General features: G+C 48.4%; 1 non-coding gene across 1 annotated transcript; it reads right to left on the bottom strand.

Annotated features, from left to right (window-relative positions):
- Window positions 1-203: 203 nt before the first annotated feature.
- Trnat-ugu (transfer RNA threonine (anticodon UGU)) lies at window positions 204-278 on the bottom strand. The gene has a single exon. It is a non-coding gene; the product is annotated as a tRNA-Thr (tRNA).
- Between the last annotated feature and the right edge of the window lie 13310 nt (window positions 279-13588).

The raw sequence follows: 13588 nt of genomic DNA, 5'->3' as shown, positions 1-13588 counted from the left end.
AAATTTGCTTTAGGGCACTACCGACCCAAGAATTTTCGCCATATCGCACACATAGCATAAATATATATGACGGTAGTATCTGTTCCCGAAAGAAGTTACCGTTGATGACCATGCAGCTTTGCTAGAATTAAATGATAATTAAATGCAGACCCTAGCTGCAAACAGCAGTTGATATACTTCATCAAGGACATGTTGAAAATGTGTGCCCCGACCGAGACTCGAACCCGGGATCTCCTGCTTACATGGCAGACGCTCTATCCATCTGAGCCACCGAGGGCACAGAGGACAGTGCGCCTGCAGGGACTTATCACTTGCACGCTCCCCGTGAGACCTACATTCCCAGATGGATAGAGCGTCTGCCATGTAAGCAGATTTAAGTAGTTTCAAGTCCAAGGGACTGATGACCTCAGATGTTAAGTTCCATAGTGCTTAGAGCCATTTGAACCCTTTTTTTGTCTTTGACAACATCCAGGATGCAATTTAGAAGCCTTTTCCTTGAAGATGTAGATGGTTATTATCCCTCTGAGGCCACAGATATTTACAACAGCTAATGTGACACAGATGATGAATCGAATATTCAACTGTTCAGACCATGTGGAAATTTCAGGTTTGTGGCCGTGGAATTATTGAAAGGTGAAAGAATCGAACACTTGGGTAAATCTCCGTCACTATCACAAGGGAAAACAGGAATTGCTTCACCATAAGCAAAGCAGCTGGTTTGTTATTGTTTCTAAAATACGGAACAGAATCATAATCACTCCGTTTTCAGGCCGCGAGTGGCCTACCGGGACCATCCGATCGCCGTGTCACCCTCAGTGGAGGATGCGGATAGGAGGGGCGTGGGGTCAGCACACTGCTCTCCCGGTCGTTATGATCGTATTCTTGACCGAAGCCGCTACTATTCGGTCGAGTAGTCAGCAAATTGTCACCACGAGGCTGAGTGCACCCCGAAAAATGGCGGCTAGATGGTCACCCATCCAAGTGCCGGCCACGCTCAACAGCGCTTAACTTCGATGATCTCACGGGAACCGGTGTATTCACTGCGGAAAGGCCGTTGCCCGAACAGAGTCATATATGGTCTATAAAATCAAAGTGTATATAACACAGTCTTCTAGACGTACTCTGTGCAGGTTTGTTTGAAAGTAATCTGCGGAATCGTTGATCACTGAGCTAGAATTGAAATGTTGCTTCAAAAAGTGGGCGTGGCAATAAGGTCGCGACACACATTTATTTATTTTCAGGCAGTTCAGATGCGATTTCATCACTGAAACTTTGGGAACTTATTGCCCACGAGTTCTACCACCTAATAAAAAAATAAACTGAAAAGCGGCGTTTTAAGTCAGTTTTCACGGAAGTCCATCCTTCAAGCCAACCAGTGAAATGGACTGTGGATTATTTTAACTTTTCATTTCTATCAAGTGTGAATCGATCGTTAACACGGCAGGAGCGTCGCAGTAGAGCCACTTGTCACGTGTACTCGATTGAGGCAAGAAAGACGCTCGTGTAAAGGGGCCTTTAGTGAATGCGGCCGCACGTTCGCAGCGAGAGAGGGAGGGCACAGAATCGGCGCTATTGAGATATCGGACGTCGCCCGGGCGACGATCGCAGCGGCGCCGTATTTTCGCCTTTAGCGCCACCGCCGCCGCCGACCGCAGGCAGTAAATAATCGTTAGCGAGCGTCCAGTTGCCGCCAGGCAACGCCGCCGACCCTCTAATGAGAGATCGGCGGCGGCGGCTGACCCGCTGGGGACGCCGACGCCAAAATACGACGCCACGCGCCAGGGGTGTTTTTAGCGGCTGTAACAAGTTCTCACCGTTCCCTTTCGCAGGTGGCAGAGCCGCCACGACCGGAGGCGAATAAAAAGGGCGAGACGATGCTCTTCCTTCTCCTGCTTCGCGGCGAAGCGCCCTAACGGGCCGAACGTAAACGACGGCTGACCTGGGAAAAGGGTACAAGCGCGTGCGGAATGAGCCCTAAAGGCTAACGCCGTCTGCTTTACGGCTGGCGCGAATAGCTCGCCGACGAGCTGCCTCGCCGGCACAGCTTGTATCGAGGCTGCGCTGGAGGAAGGCCGGAACTCGCGATGTCTGCACACGCACTGTGGCCGAGGCAGCTCACAGCGTCTTAAATTCCCTTCTACGGATGCCGGACTCTGGACCAACGAGTAGTGTACTGTGTAACAGAGACAATCAACACATTGCAAAACCGAGCGAGGTGGGGCAGTGACTAGCAAACCCGCATCCGGCCAACCTGATTAAGAAACTTCCTGGCAGATTAAAACTCTGTGCCGGGCCGAGACTCGAACTCGGGGCTTTTTTTTCCGTGGGGAAGTGCCCTTCCATCTGAGCTACCCAAGTACGACTCACGCCCCGTCCTCACAGCTTAACTTCTGCCAGTACCTCGTCTCCTACCATCCAAGTTTTACAGACGCTCTCCTGTGAACCTTGCAGAACTAGCACTCCTAAAAGAAAGGATACTGCGGAGACATGGCTTAACCACAGCCTGGGGGATGTTTCCAGAATGATATTTTCACTCTGCAGCGGGGTGTGCGCTGGTATGAAACTACCTGGCAGATTAAAACTCTGTCAAAAAAATGGCCCAGCTATCGCCTATCGCTAGAAGCTTCTGTAAAGTTTGGAAGGTAGGAGACGAGGTACTGGATGAAATAAAGCTGTGAGGACGGGGCGTGAGTCGGGCTTGGGTAGCTCAGCCCCGCGAAAGAGAAAGGCCCCGAGATCGAGTCTCGGCACGGCACAGAGTTTTAACCTGCCACGAAGTTTCACATCAGCGCACACTTCACATCAGAGTGAAAATCTCATTCTACAACCTGATTAAGGTTTTCGGTGATTTCTCCAAATCGCTTCAGGCAAATACTGGGAATGTTCCTGTGAAAGGGCACAGCCGATTTCCTTCCCCATCCTTCCGTAATTCGATGGGACCGATGACCTCGCTGTTTAGTCCCCTCCCCCAAATAAACCAACCAACCACACTACAGAGCTGATGATGGCTGCATGCTGCCTGTTACCACTAGCTTCTGTTCAAATCGTTCAAATGGCTCTGAGCACTATGGGACTGAACATCTGAGGTCATCAGTCCCCTAGACTTAGAACTACTTCAACCTAACTAACCTAAGGACATCACATACATCCATGCCCGAGGCAGGTTTCGAACCTGCGACCGTAGCAGTCGCGTGGTTCTAGACTGTAGCACATAGAACCGCTCGGCCACTCCAGCCGGCTCTAGCTTCTGTACGACAGATGTTGCAAGTTGCCGGGTGGAAGCTTCCACATGATTTGTTAAATTAATATCTGACACTAGCTGGAGTTTTCGGGAGTCAGCCAGCTCCCCACTTACTCAGTTAAGTAATTTAAGGTTCGTGCAACGGATCTACATCTACATGATTACACTGCAATTCACCACACTCAAGCGCATGGCAGAGGTTTTTTTTTTCATCGAACCACCTTCAAAGTATGTAGCTACCTTTCCACTCTCAAACAGCACGGCCGGTGAAAGAACACTTAAATCTTTCCGTGCGAGCTCTTATTTCTCTCTCTCTTTTTTTGCGTTGATCTTTCCTCCTATGAAGGTGAACATCGAGGACAGACAAGGGTAGTTTAGGCAGCGCCCTTAGTAGCTCTGTTGCATTTACTGATTGCCCTGCAATAAATCGCAGTCTTTGGTTCTCTCTCCCACAAAATTATCTACACTCTGATTCGGCTGCCGCTCCCCGTGGGTTTTATACAGCCCACACCTTCAAAAGACACATGTGAGATTTTCACAGACTCTCACTCACTATGCGCAAACTGTTAGTTATACGGAAAAAATGAATGACACCATTTCGTAGAAAAATTTGTACAATTAAATGTTGTAGAGGAATACACTTTCGCCGGACATAACAGGTTTCGAGGTATTCAAGAAAAAAATTTTGGAAGGTCGCTTTCGGATGTTTTTCTTGAATAACTGCACAAAATTAAATGTCCTACAAAACATCCTGTTAATTTTCTCCGTATGACTAATAGTTTACATGTAACGAGCATTCTCCCTAACTATGAAAACCTCGCGCATGGTTTCTAAACACGTTGCGGGTTGTATAAAAAATAGGGGCATCTAAATCACCCCGTTTGTTACAGTTCAAGTTTAAGTTATTCGTTATTGAACTTCCTAAGTGTTTAGTTTAATTCTCAGCCTTTAGATTTGTGTCATTTATCGTGTATCCAAAATATAGCGGAATCCTTTTAGTTCTCGTGTGGATGACTTCACACTGTTCAATATTTAGAGTCAACTGCCATTTTCCACACCATACAGAGGACGGGGCGCGATTCTTGCTTGGGTAGCTCAGTTGGTACAGGAGCGACGTGGTCTCGTGGTTAGCGTGAGCATCTGTGGAACGAGAGGTCCTTGGTTCAAGTATTCCCTCGACTGAAAATTTTGCCTGCACGGTAGCTCAGCGTGTTCGGTCAGAGGAGTAGATGCCCTCTGTAATAAAAAAAAAAAATGGATAGAGCGGCTGCCATGTAAGCAGGATATCCCGGGTTCGAGTCCCGGTCGGGTTAATTGATGAACAACGAGTTTAAAAGGATGTCTTACGACGTCCGCCCCGAGCAGTTGCGACGAACAAAAGCGAACAAAATGTGATTAAAAGGAGCGCCGTGGTCCCGTGGTTAGCGTGAGCAGCTGCGGAACGAGAGGTCCTTGGTTCAAGTCTTCCCTCGAGTGAAAAGATTAATTCAGCCGGCACGGTAGCTCAGCGTGTTCGGTCAGAGGGCTATCTGTCCTCTGTAATAAAAAAAACTGAGTGAATGGGTCAATAATGAACTTCAATGGGCATCAGGGGACGTCCGCCACGAACAATTGCAACGAACTAAAAAAATGCCGGCTCGGTAGCTAAGCGTGTTCGGTCAGAGGGTTTAGCTTCCCTCTGTAATAAAAAAACTGAGTGAACGGTTCAACGAACAACAAGAAAGGGTGTCATGAGACGTCCGTCCCGATCATATACAACGAACAAATGAGATCAACAAATAATTTAAAAAAAAAAGTTTGTAGAGCACTTGCCCGCGAAAGGCAAAGGTCCTGAGTTCGAGTCTCGGTCCGTCTCACAGTTTTAATCTGCCAGGAAGTTTCATATCAGCGCACGCTCCGCTGTAGAGCGAAAATTTAATTCTAGATACAGATACATTGTTCAAATAATTTTTCAGTTGGTTTTGATCATCTGATGATTTTACAAGACGGTAAATGACAGCATCATCTGAAAATAATCAAGAGGGTTGCTCAGATAGGCCCCTGTGGGAACACCAGATGTAACTTCTGATTCACTCGGTGACTTCCATCATTTACTACGATCTGTGACCTTTCTGAACAGTATTTACGAACGCAGTCGCAGAATTGAGACGTTACTCCGTAGGCACGCAGTTTGATTATAAGACGCTTGTGAGGAACATTGTCAAAAGCCTTCTGTAAATCTAAAAATAAGGACTCAACTTTATATACCTTGTCGACACCAGTCATTTCTCCGTCCGAATGAAGAGCTAGTTGTGTTTGACAAGAACTATATTTTCTGAGTCCTTGTTGGCTAGTTGTCAATTAATCATTCTCTTCAAGGTAAGCCGGCCGCGGTGGTCTCGCTGTTCTAGGCGCGCAGTCCGGAACTGTGCGACTGCTACGGTCGCAGGTTCGAATCCTGCCTCGGGCATGGATGTGTGTGATGTCCTTAGGTTAGTTAGGTTTAAGTAGTTCTAAGTTCCAGGGGACTGATGACCACAGCAGTTGAGTCCCATAGTGGTCAGAGCCATTTTCTTCAAGTTAATTCATGATGTCTGAACATAGTATACGTTCCTAAATCTTACTGCAAATCGACGTTAGTGATATGGGCAGTTCAGCGGTTTAATCCTCTTTCCTTTCTTGAGTACTTGAGTGACCTGGGCCTCGTAAATGAATACATCGGTGCACGTCTTTGTCAGCGAGCTTCCCAAGTAAACGAACTGCATCACATTCACTAGTGCTCGATAGTCGACTGTTATCCTCAGAGGTTGACATTCACGTCACATTTGATTTCACGGTGTTGATTTCCATGCCATATTTCCTTCCAGTTTCCACAAACTGGTTCATAATGTTTTGCACTTGCCTTTGTCTTTGGCGAGCACAAGCAGGTCATCAGCATCCTGGGTCGTGTTAATGAGTCGTACTATACTGAAGATTCCGCATCATTTCAACGCTTCCGCAAACTTTTATTTTTCCATGACGTCGTTTCACTGTGCTTGGCACTCCGTCGTAAGATGTTTAGACTTACACTCCTGGAAATGGAAAAAAGAACACATTGACACCGGTGTGTCAGACCCTCCATACTTGCTCCGGACACTGCGAGAGGGCTGTACAAGCAATGATCACACGTACGGCACAGCGGACACACCAGGAACCGCGGTGTTGGCCGTCGAATGGCGCTAGCTGCGCAGCATTTGTGCGCCGCCGCCGTCAGTGTCAGCCAGTTTGCCGTGGCATACGGAGCTCCATCGCAGTTTGTAACACTGGTAGCATGCCGCGACAGCGTGGACGTGAACCGTATGTGCAGTTGACGGACTTTGAGCGAGGGCGTATAGTGGGCATGCGGGAGGCCGGGTGGACGTACCGCCGAATTGCTCAACACGTGGGGCGTGAGGTCTCCACAGTACATCGATGTTGTCGCCAGTGGTCGGCGGAAGGTGCACGTGCCCTTCGACCTGGGACCGGACCGCAGCGACGCACGGATGCACGCCAAGACCGTAGGATCCGACGCAGTGCCGTCGGGGACCGCACCGCCACTTCCCAGCAAATTGGGACACTGTTGCTCGTGGGGTATCGGCGAGGACCATTCGCAACCGTCTCCATGAAGCTGGGCTACGGTCCCGCACACCTTTAGGCCGTCTTCCGCTCACGCCCCAACATCGTGGATCCCGCCTCCAGTGGTGTCGCGTCAGGCGTGAATGGAGGGACGAATGGAGTGTCGTCTTCAGCGATGAGAGTCGCTTCTGCCTTGGTGCCAATGATGGTCGTATGCGTGTTTGGCGCCGTGCAGGTGAGCGCCACAATCAGGACTGCATACGACCGAGGCACACAGGGCCAACACCCGGCATCATGGTGTGGGGAGCGATCTCCTACACTGGCCGTACACCTCTGGTGATCGTCGAGGGGACACTGAATAGTGCACGGTACATCCAAACCGTCATCGAACCCATCGTTCTACCATTCCTAGACCGGCAAGGGAACTTGCTGTTCCAACAGGACAATGCACGTCCGCATGTATCCCGTGCCACCCAACGTGCTCTAGAACGTGTAAGTCAACTACCCTGGCCAGCAAGATCTCCGGATCTGTCCCCCATTGAGCATGTTTGGGACTGGATGAAGCGTCGTCTCACGCGGTCTGCACGTCCAGCACGAACGCTGGTCCAACTGAGACGCCAGGTGGAAATGGCATGGCAAGCCGTTCCACAGGACTACATCCAGCATCTCTACGATCGTCTCCATGGGAGAATAGCAGCCTGCATTGCTGCGAAAGGTGGATATACACTGTACTAGTGCCGACATTGTGCATGCTCTGTTGCCTGTGTCTATGTGCCTGTGGTTCTGTCAGTGTGATCATGTGATGTATCTGACCCCAGGAATGTGTCAATAAAGTTTCCCCTTCCTGGGACAATGAATTCACGGTGTTCTTATTTCAATTTCCAGGAGTGTATTTACCAATCGTGAAAGATTCTCTCCATTGAAGACGTTGCATAATTTTGCAACGGAAGTTTTTAGAACTGTTATTGTAAAACCTCAGAAATTAAAAAAAAAAAGGTACGACCACGACGCGTATCTGAGTGTAAACGTCTGAAGATGGGGAAATAATAAAATGTACGTCCGGTTAAAAACGCGTGTTTTGAGGCATAATGTGTCGGGAAAGGGGTGCCAGTCGTAATGGCGCGTTACCGCAAAAATATTATCGTCATGGGCACTACAGTTTTGAATTTAAACACTAAGAGCGCTGCTGTTGTGTCGCGTGACTAGGCGGCTCGCGAGCTTAACCAAGTATATGAAATGTACTCGCAGTTGCGAATAGGAACACTCATAAGCTGTACTAGGACTTGGAACCGGATTTCCCGCATTACGCGAGCGATCGCCTTAATCGCTTCGGCTATCCGTGCACGATTCATTGCCAGACATGTACTCTTATACACAATGTGTAATTTCCGTACTGGGGAAGGCATGTTAATCGCTGCCTGGTATCGGCGGAGAGATACGATTTTGAAGTGTCTATGTTGTTAAGACTCCGCAGCTCGTGGTCTCGCGGTAGCATTCTCGCTTCCCGACACGGGGTCCCGGGTTCGATTCCCGGCGGGGTCAGGGATTTTCACCCGCCTCGAGATGACTGGGTGTTGTGTCGTCTGCATCATCATCATCGTTCATCTCCATTACGGTCGGAGGAAGGCAACGGCAAAGCACCTCCACTAGGACCTTGCCTCGTACAGAGGCGCGGGTCTTCCGCATCGTTCTCCTACGCTCTGTCACGGAGTATGGGAGCTTATCATCATCATGTTGTTAAGAAGAACGAGTACAGCCGTTATGAAATAAATGAAACCTGTTCACAGTTGCGAATAGCCGGCCGTTGTTGCCGGGCAGTTCTAGGCGGTTCAGTCCGGAACCACACGGCTGCTACGGTCGCAGATTCGAATCCTGCCTCGGGCATGGATGTGCGTGTTGCCCTTAGATTAGTTAGGTTCAAGTAGTTGTAAGTCTAGGGGACTGATGACCTCATATGTTAAGTCCCACAGTGCTTAGAGCCATTTGAATCATTTCTTTAGTTGCGAATACAAACAACCATCAGCTGTATTGGGAAATGATGACATAAGAAGTCCGTGCCGGGCTTGGAGTCGAAGCCGGATTTCCTGCTTTACGCGAGCGGTCACCTTCACTGATTTTCCTATCCTCGCACGACTTACGGCCACAAACTTCCATACGTCGTCGTTCCAGGGTCACAGCCTATGTTTGAACACACTTAATGTAATTAACGTACTAACAGCCGGCCGCGGTGGTCTCGCGGTTCTAGGCGCGCAGTCCGGAACCGCGCGACTGCTACGGTCGCAGGTTCGAATCCTGCCTCTGGCATGGATGTGTGTGATGTCCTTAGGTTAGTTAGGTTTAAGTAGTTCGAAGTTCTAGGGGACTGATGACCAAAGATGTTACGTCCCATAATGCTCAGAGCCATTTGAACCATTTTCGTACTAACAACATAGACACTGCAATATCGTATTAATGACGAATGAGTATCAGAGCGGTCGGTCATGAATGGTTGCCCACGCCTCCTGTAGGTTGCAGTCAGCAAATGTTCCCTGTCTCTATATCAGCATCTACATACATACTCCGCAATCCACCCTACGGTGCGTGGCGGAGGGTACCTCGTACCACAACTGCATCTTCTACTCCCAAACAGAACGAGGGAAAAATGACTGCCTATATGCCTCTGTACGAGCCCTAATCTCTCTTATCTTATCTTTGTGGTCTTTCCGCGAAATATAATTTGGCGGCAGTAAAATTGTACTGCAGTTAGCCTCAAATGCTGGTTCTATAAATTTCCGCAGTAGCGATTCACGAAAAGAACGCCTCCTTTCCTCTAGAGACTCCCACAACCGAGTTTCTGAAGCATTTCCGTAACACTCGCGTGATGATCAAACCTACCAGTAACAAATCTAGCAGCCCTATTGCTTCTATGTCCTCCCTCAATCCGACCTGACAGAGATCCCAAACGCTAGAGCAGTACTCAAGAATAGGTCGTATTAGTGTTTTATAAGCGGTCTCCTTAACAGATGAACAACATCTTCCCAAAATTCTACCAAAGAACCGAAGACGACTATCCGCCTTCCCCACAACTGCCATTACATGCTTGTCCCACTTCATATCGCTCTGCAATGTTACGCCCAAATATTTAATCGACGTGACTGTGTCAAGCGCTACACTGCTAATGGAGTATTCAAACATTACAGGACTCTTTTTCCTATTCATGTGCATTAATGTACATTTATCTATATTTAGAGTTAGCTGGCATTCTTTACAAAAAAAAAAAAATTAAAAATTAAAAAAATTTTCTAATGGCTCTGAGCGGTATGGGAGCTAACATCTATAGTCATCAGTCCCCTAGAAATTAGAACTACTTAAACCTAACTAACCTAAGGACAACACACAGCACCCAGCCATCTCGAGGCAGAGAAAATCCCTGACCCCGCCGGGAATCGAACCCGGGAACCGAAGACACGGGAAGCGAGAAGGCTACCGCACGACCACGAGATGCGGGACCATCCTTACACCAATCACAAATCCTGTCCAAGTCTTTCCATCACTTGCTGGCCAAACGTCAGTCGTGACAATTCTCTCGCTGGCGTTAGCTTTATCTGGTTCGAACGTAAACCAGTGCTGCGAAGAGTGAGTGCCATTAGAAACACCACAGCCTCGAGAAGTTATTGCAACGTATCCATCAGTGGACACGCAATAGCATTAAAAGCCGTGTCCCGTACAATGCTCCTGCCGCGTTTGTGGGTATGTAGAGAGCTCGACATTAAATATCCCGCGCTAACAACCGGTCGTAAACCAAGACGAAACTTTATTTTATTTCTTTTTGCAAACATCAGATAACACCGTAACAATTTTGGAAGCGACGAGCGCCTCTCGATGCGTGCGGCGGAAAATGTGAAAACGAGTACTGGGATACAAACGAAAGCGACGAACTGTGTATCCCGCGGGGACGATCTCGTTATCTGAGGGAGGGGGCGAAGGCTGATGGAGTGCGGATCCTCTGCAATTATTCTGACACAGGCAATTAGGGCAGTCGCTGCCGCTGGGTGGCTGGCATGCAAAGCCAGACCAGAGAGCGGCACGCATTCGCGTGGTTTCACTGTGAGTGGCTGGCGGCTGCACACACATACACACATATAAGCGCGGCGGTGGCTGTGTCGCTGGTCTGCTGCCTGCTAGCTAGCTAGCTATCCCTATTTATCGGGGGCGACAGTTGACCGCTCGGAGATTTCTCGTCGTCGCACAAATACTGGCTTTATCGGCGCGTCCGATGAATATTTGATGGCTGCATGATTTATTGGCCGCGGCCTGAATATTACCGGCTCATTACGGTACGGATTAATTATTGCGTAACCGTGTTATCTGCGGCGGCGGCTGCAGCGAGAGGGCTAGTTTTCATGTGCCACCCGCCGAAGGCCGTGAATGGGTGGCAGTAGTTATACAGGGATTGAGACAAGGTTGTAACCTGTCCCCCCGCTTATTCAGTCTGTATGTCGAGCAAGCAGTGAAATGGCTCTGAGCACTATGCGACTTAACATCTGAGGTCATCAGTCCCCTAGAACTTAGAACTGCTTAAACCTAACTAGCCTAAGTACATCGCACACATCCATGCTCGAGGCAGGATTCGAACCTGCGACCGTAGCAGTCACGCGGTTCCGCACTTGAACGCCTAGAACCGCTCGGCCACCGAGACCGGCTCCTATACAGGTGATGTTCCTCAGACTTATCGAGTCTCACCTTTGTCTACCGTAATGATGTAGGCTGAAGCAATGAATTGAAATTTGTATCAGCATTGGGATTCGAGCCTCTGTCTCCTGCTTTTTTTTCGCTTCTTGTTTGCTGCATCTGCTCGGGGCGGACGTCGTAAGACATCCGTTTAAATTCGTTGTTGATCGATTATCTCAGTTTTGTTTATTACAGAGGGCAGCTAACCCTCTGACCGAACACCCTGTGCTACCGTGCCGGCGTGCTTAGTAGGCAGATGTGCTATCTGTTCCGCCATACTGGTACTCGGGCTACAATGTCATCTGTACAGCTGTGGTAGATAGAGTTCCGGTGTGTAGCAACAGATGGCACATCTGCCCAGCCGGCCGGAATGGCCGTTTGGTTCTAGGCGCTACAGTCTAGAAACGAGCGACCACTACGGTCGCAGGTTCGAATTCTACCTCGGGCACTGATGTGTGTGATATCCTTAGGTTAGTCAGGTTTAATTAGATCTAAGTTCTAGGCGACTGATGACCTCAGAAGTTGAGTCGCATAGTGCTCAGAGCCATTTGAACCATTTTGAACCACATCTGCGTAGATAGCAGGAGTCCTGGGTTCGAGACCTGGCACAGATACAAATTTTAATTCATTGCTTTCCCTACATCATTAACAGAGATAAAGGTGAGACTCAACATGTCTCAGGAGCATCATATCTATATGATTAACATATCACCTACACCTGAGGTATAGGTCGGATTAACCCCATTCAGTCATTGCTAAAGTAGTATTCCAATATCGGAGAGCCTCAGCAGTACAGATGCGACATCAGCAGGGGAACAGCAATGGATTGAGGTGTGAGTTGGAATCTGTATTGGTGAGGAGGACATACTGGTGTAGTCCGTGCAGCTATGGCAGCCCCAGCACCAGTGTGGCACATTGGATAGCGCATCTGCTTAGTAAACAGGAGACCCGGGCTCGAATTCTGGCACTGATACAAAGTGGTTCGAAGACTTCTTGAGTTGTAGAATCCAGTATGTTGTCCTGGACGGCTAGTGTCCATCAGAGACATGGGTATCATTAGAAGTGCCCCAGGGCAGTGTGATAGGACTGCTGTTGTTCTCTATGTATTTAAATGATTTAGCGGACAGGGTGGGCAGCAATCTGCGGCTGTTTGTTGGTGATGCTGTGTTGTGGGATAAGTTGACAAGTTTAGTGACTGTAGGAGGATACAAGATGACTTTGATAATATTTCTAGCTGGTTTAGTGAATGATAGCTAGCTCTAAATGTAAAAAAATGTAAGATAATGAGGGTGAATAGGTGAAATGAACTCATCGTATTTGGATATAGCATTAGTAGTGTTCTGCATGACACAGTCAAGGCGTCTGGCCGCAACGTTGCAGAGCGATATGAGATGGGGAGAGCATATGAGGACTGGATTAAGGAAGGCGAATGGTCGACTTCAGTGTGTTGGCACAATTTTAAGAAAGTGTGTTTACCTGAAAAGGAGAACGCATATAGAACGCTGGTGGGACCTGTTCTTGCGTACCGCTGGAGTGTTTTGGGATCCGCACCATGTTGGAGTAAGGGAAGACATTGAAGCAATTCAAAAGGCAAGCTGGTAGATTTCTTACCAGTAGATTCGAACTACACGTGTTACAGACATGCTTCGAGAAATCAGAGGGGAATCTCTGGAGGGAAGGCAACGTTCTTTTTGAGGAACACTTGTAAGCAGGCTGTTTAGGTTTTTATGTTGGTAACGGCACGTAGCGCTCTGTATGAAAATCACTGACTGTGCTGTGTGCAATCTGTGGCGGGTTGGCATTGTTAGAATATTTGCTATTGTAGTGTTGGGGAGTTGGATGTGAACAGCACATAGCGTTGCGTAGTTGCAGGTGAGCCGCCAGCAATGGTGGATGTGGGGAGAGAGAGAGAGAGAGAGCAAAATTTTCAGTGCGGACGATTTGGATGTGTGTCCACCAGAAAGAGTAAATTTGTAATACTGGATATCGTATACAGGGTGTTACAAAAAGGTACGGCCAAACTTTCAGGAAACATTTCTCACACACAAATAAAGAAAAGATGTT

The sequence above is a fragment of the Schistocerca gregaria genome, chromosome 3 (assembly GCF_023897955.1).
Source record: "Schistocerca gregaria isolate iqSchGreg1 chromosome 3, iqSchGreg1.2, whole genome shotgun sequence".
NCBI classification, from domain to species: Eukaryota; Metazoa; Arthropoda; class Insecta; order Orthoptera; family Acrididae; genus Schistocerca; species Schistocerca gregaria.
This window is presented reverse-complemented; position numbering and strand designations above follow the sequence as displayed.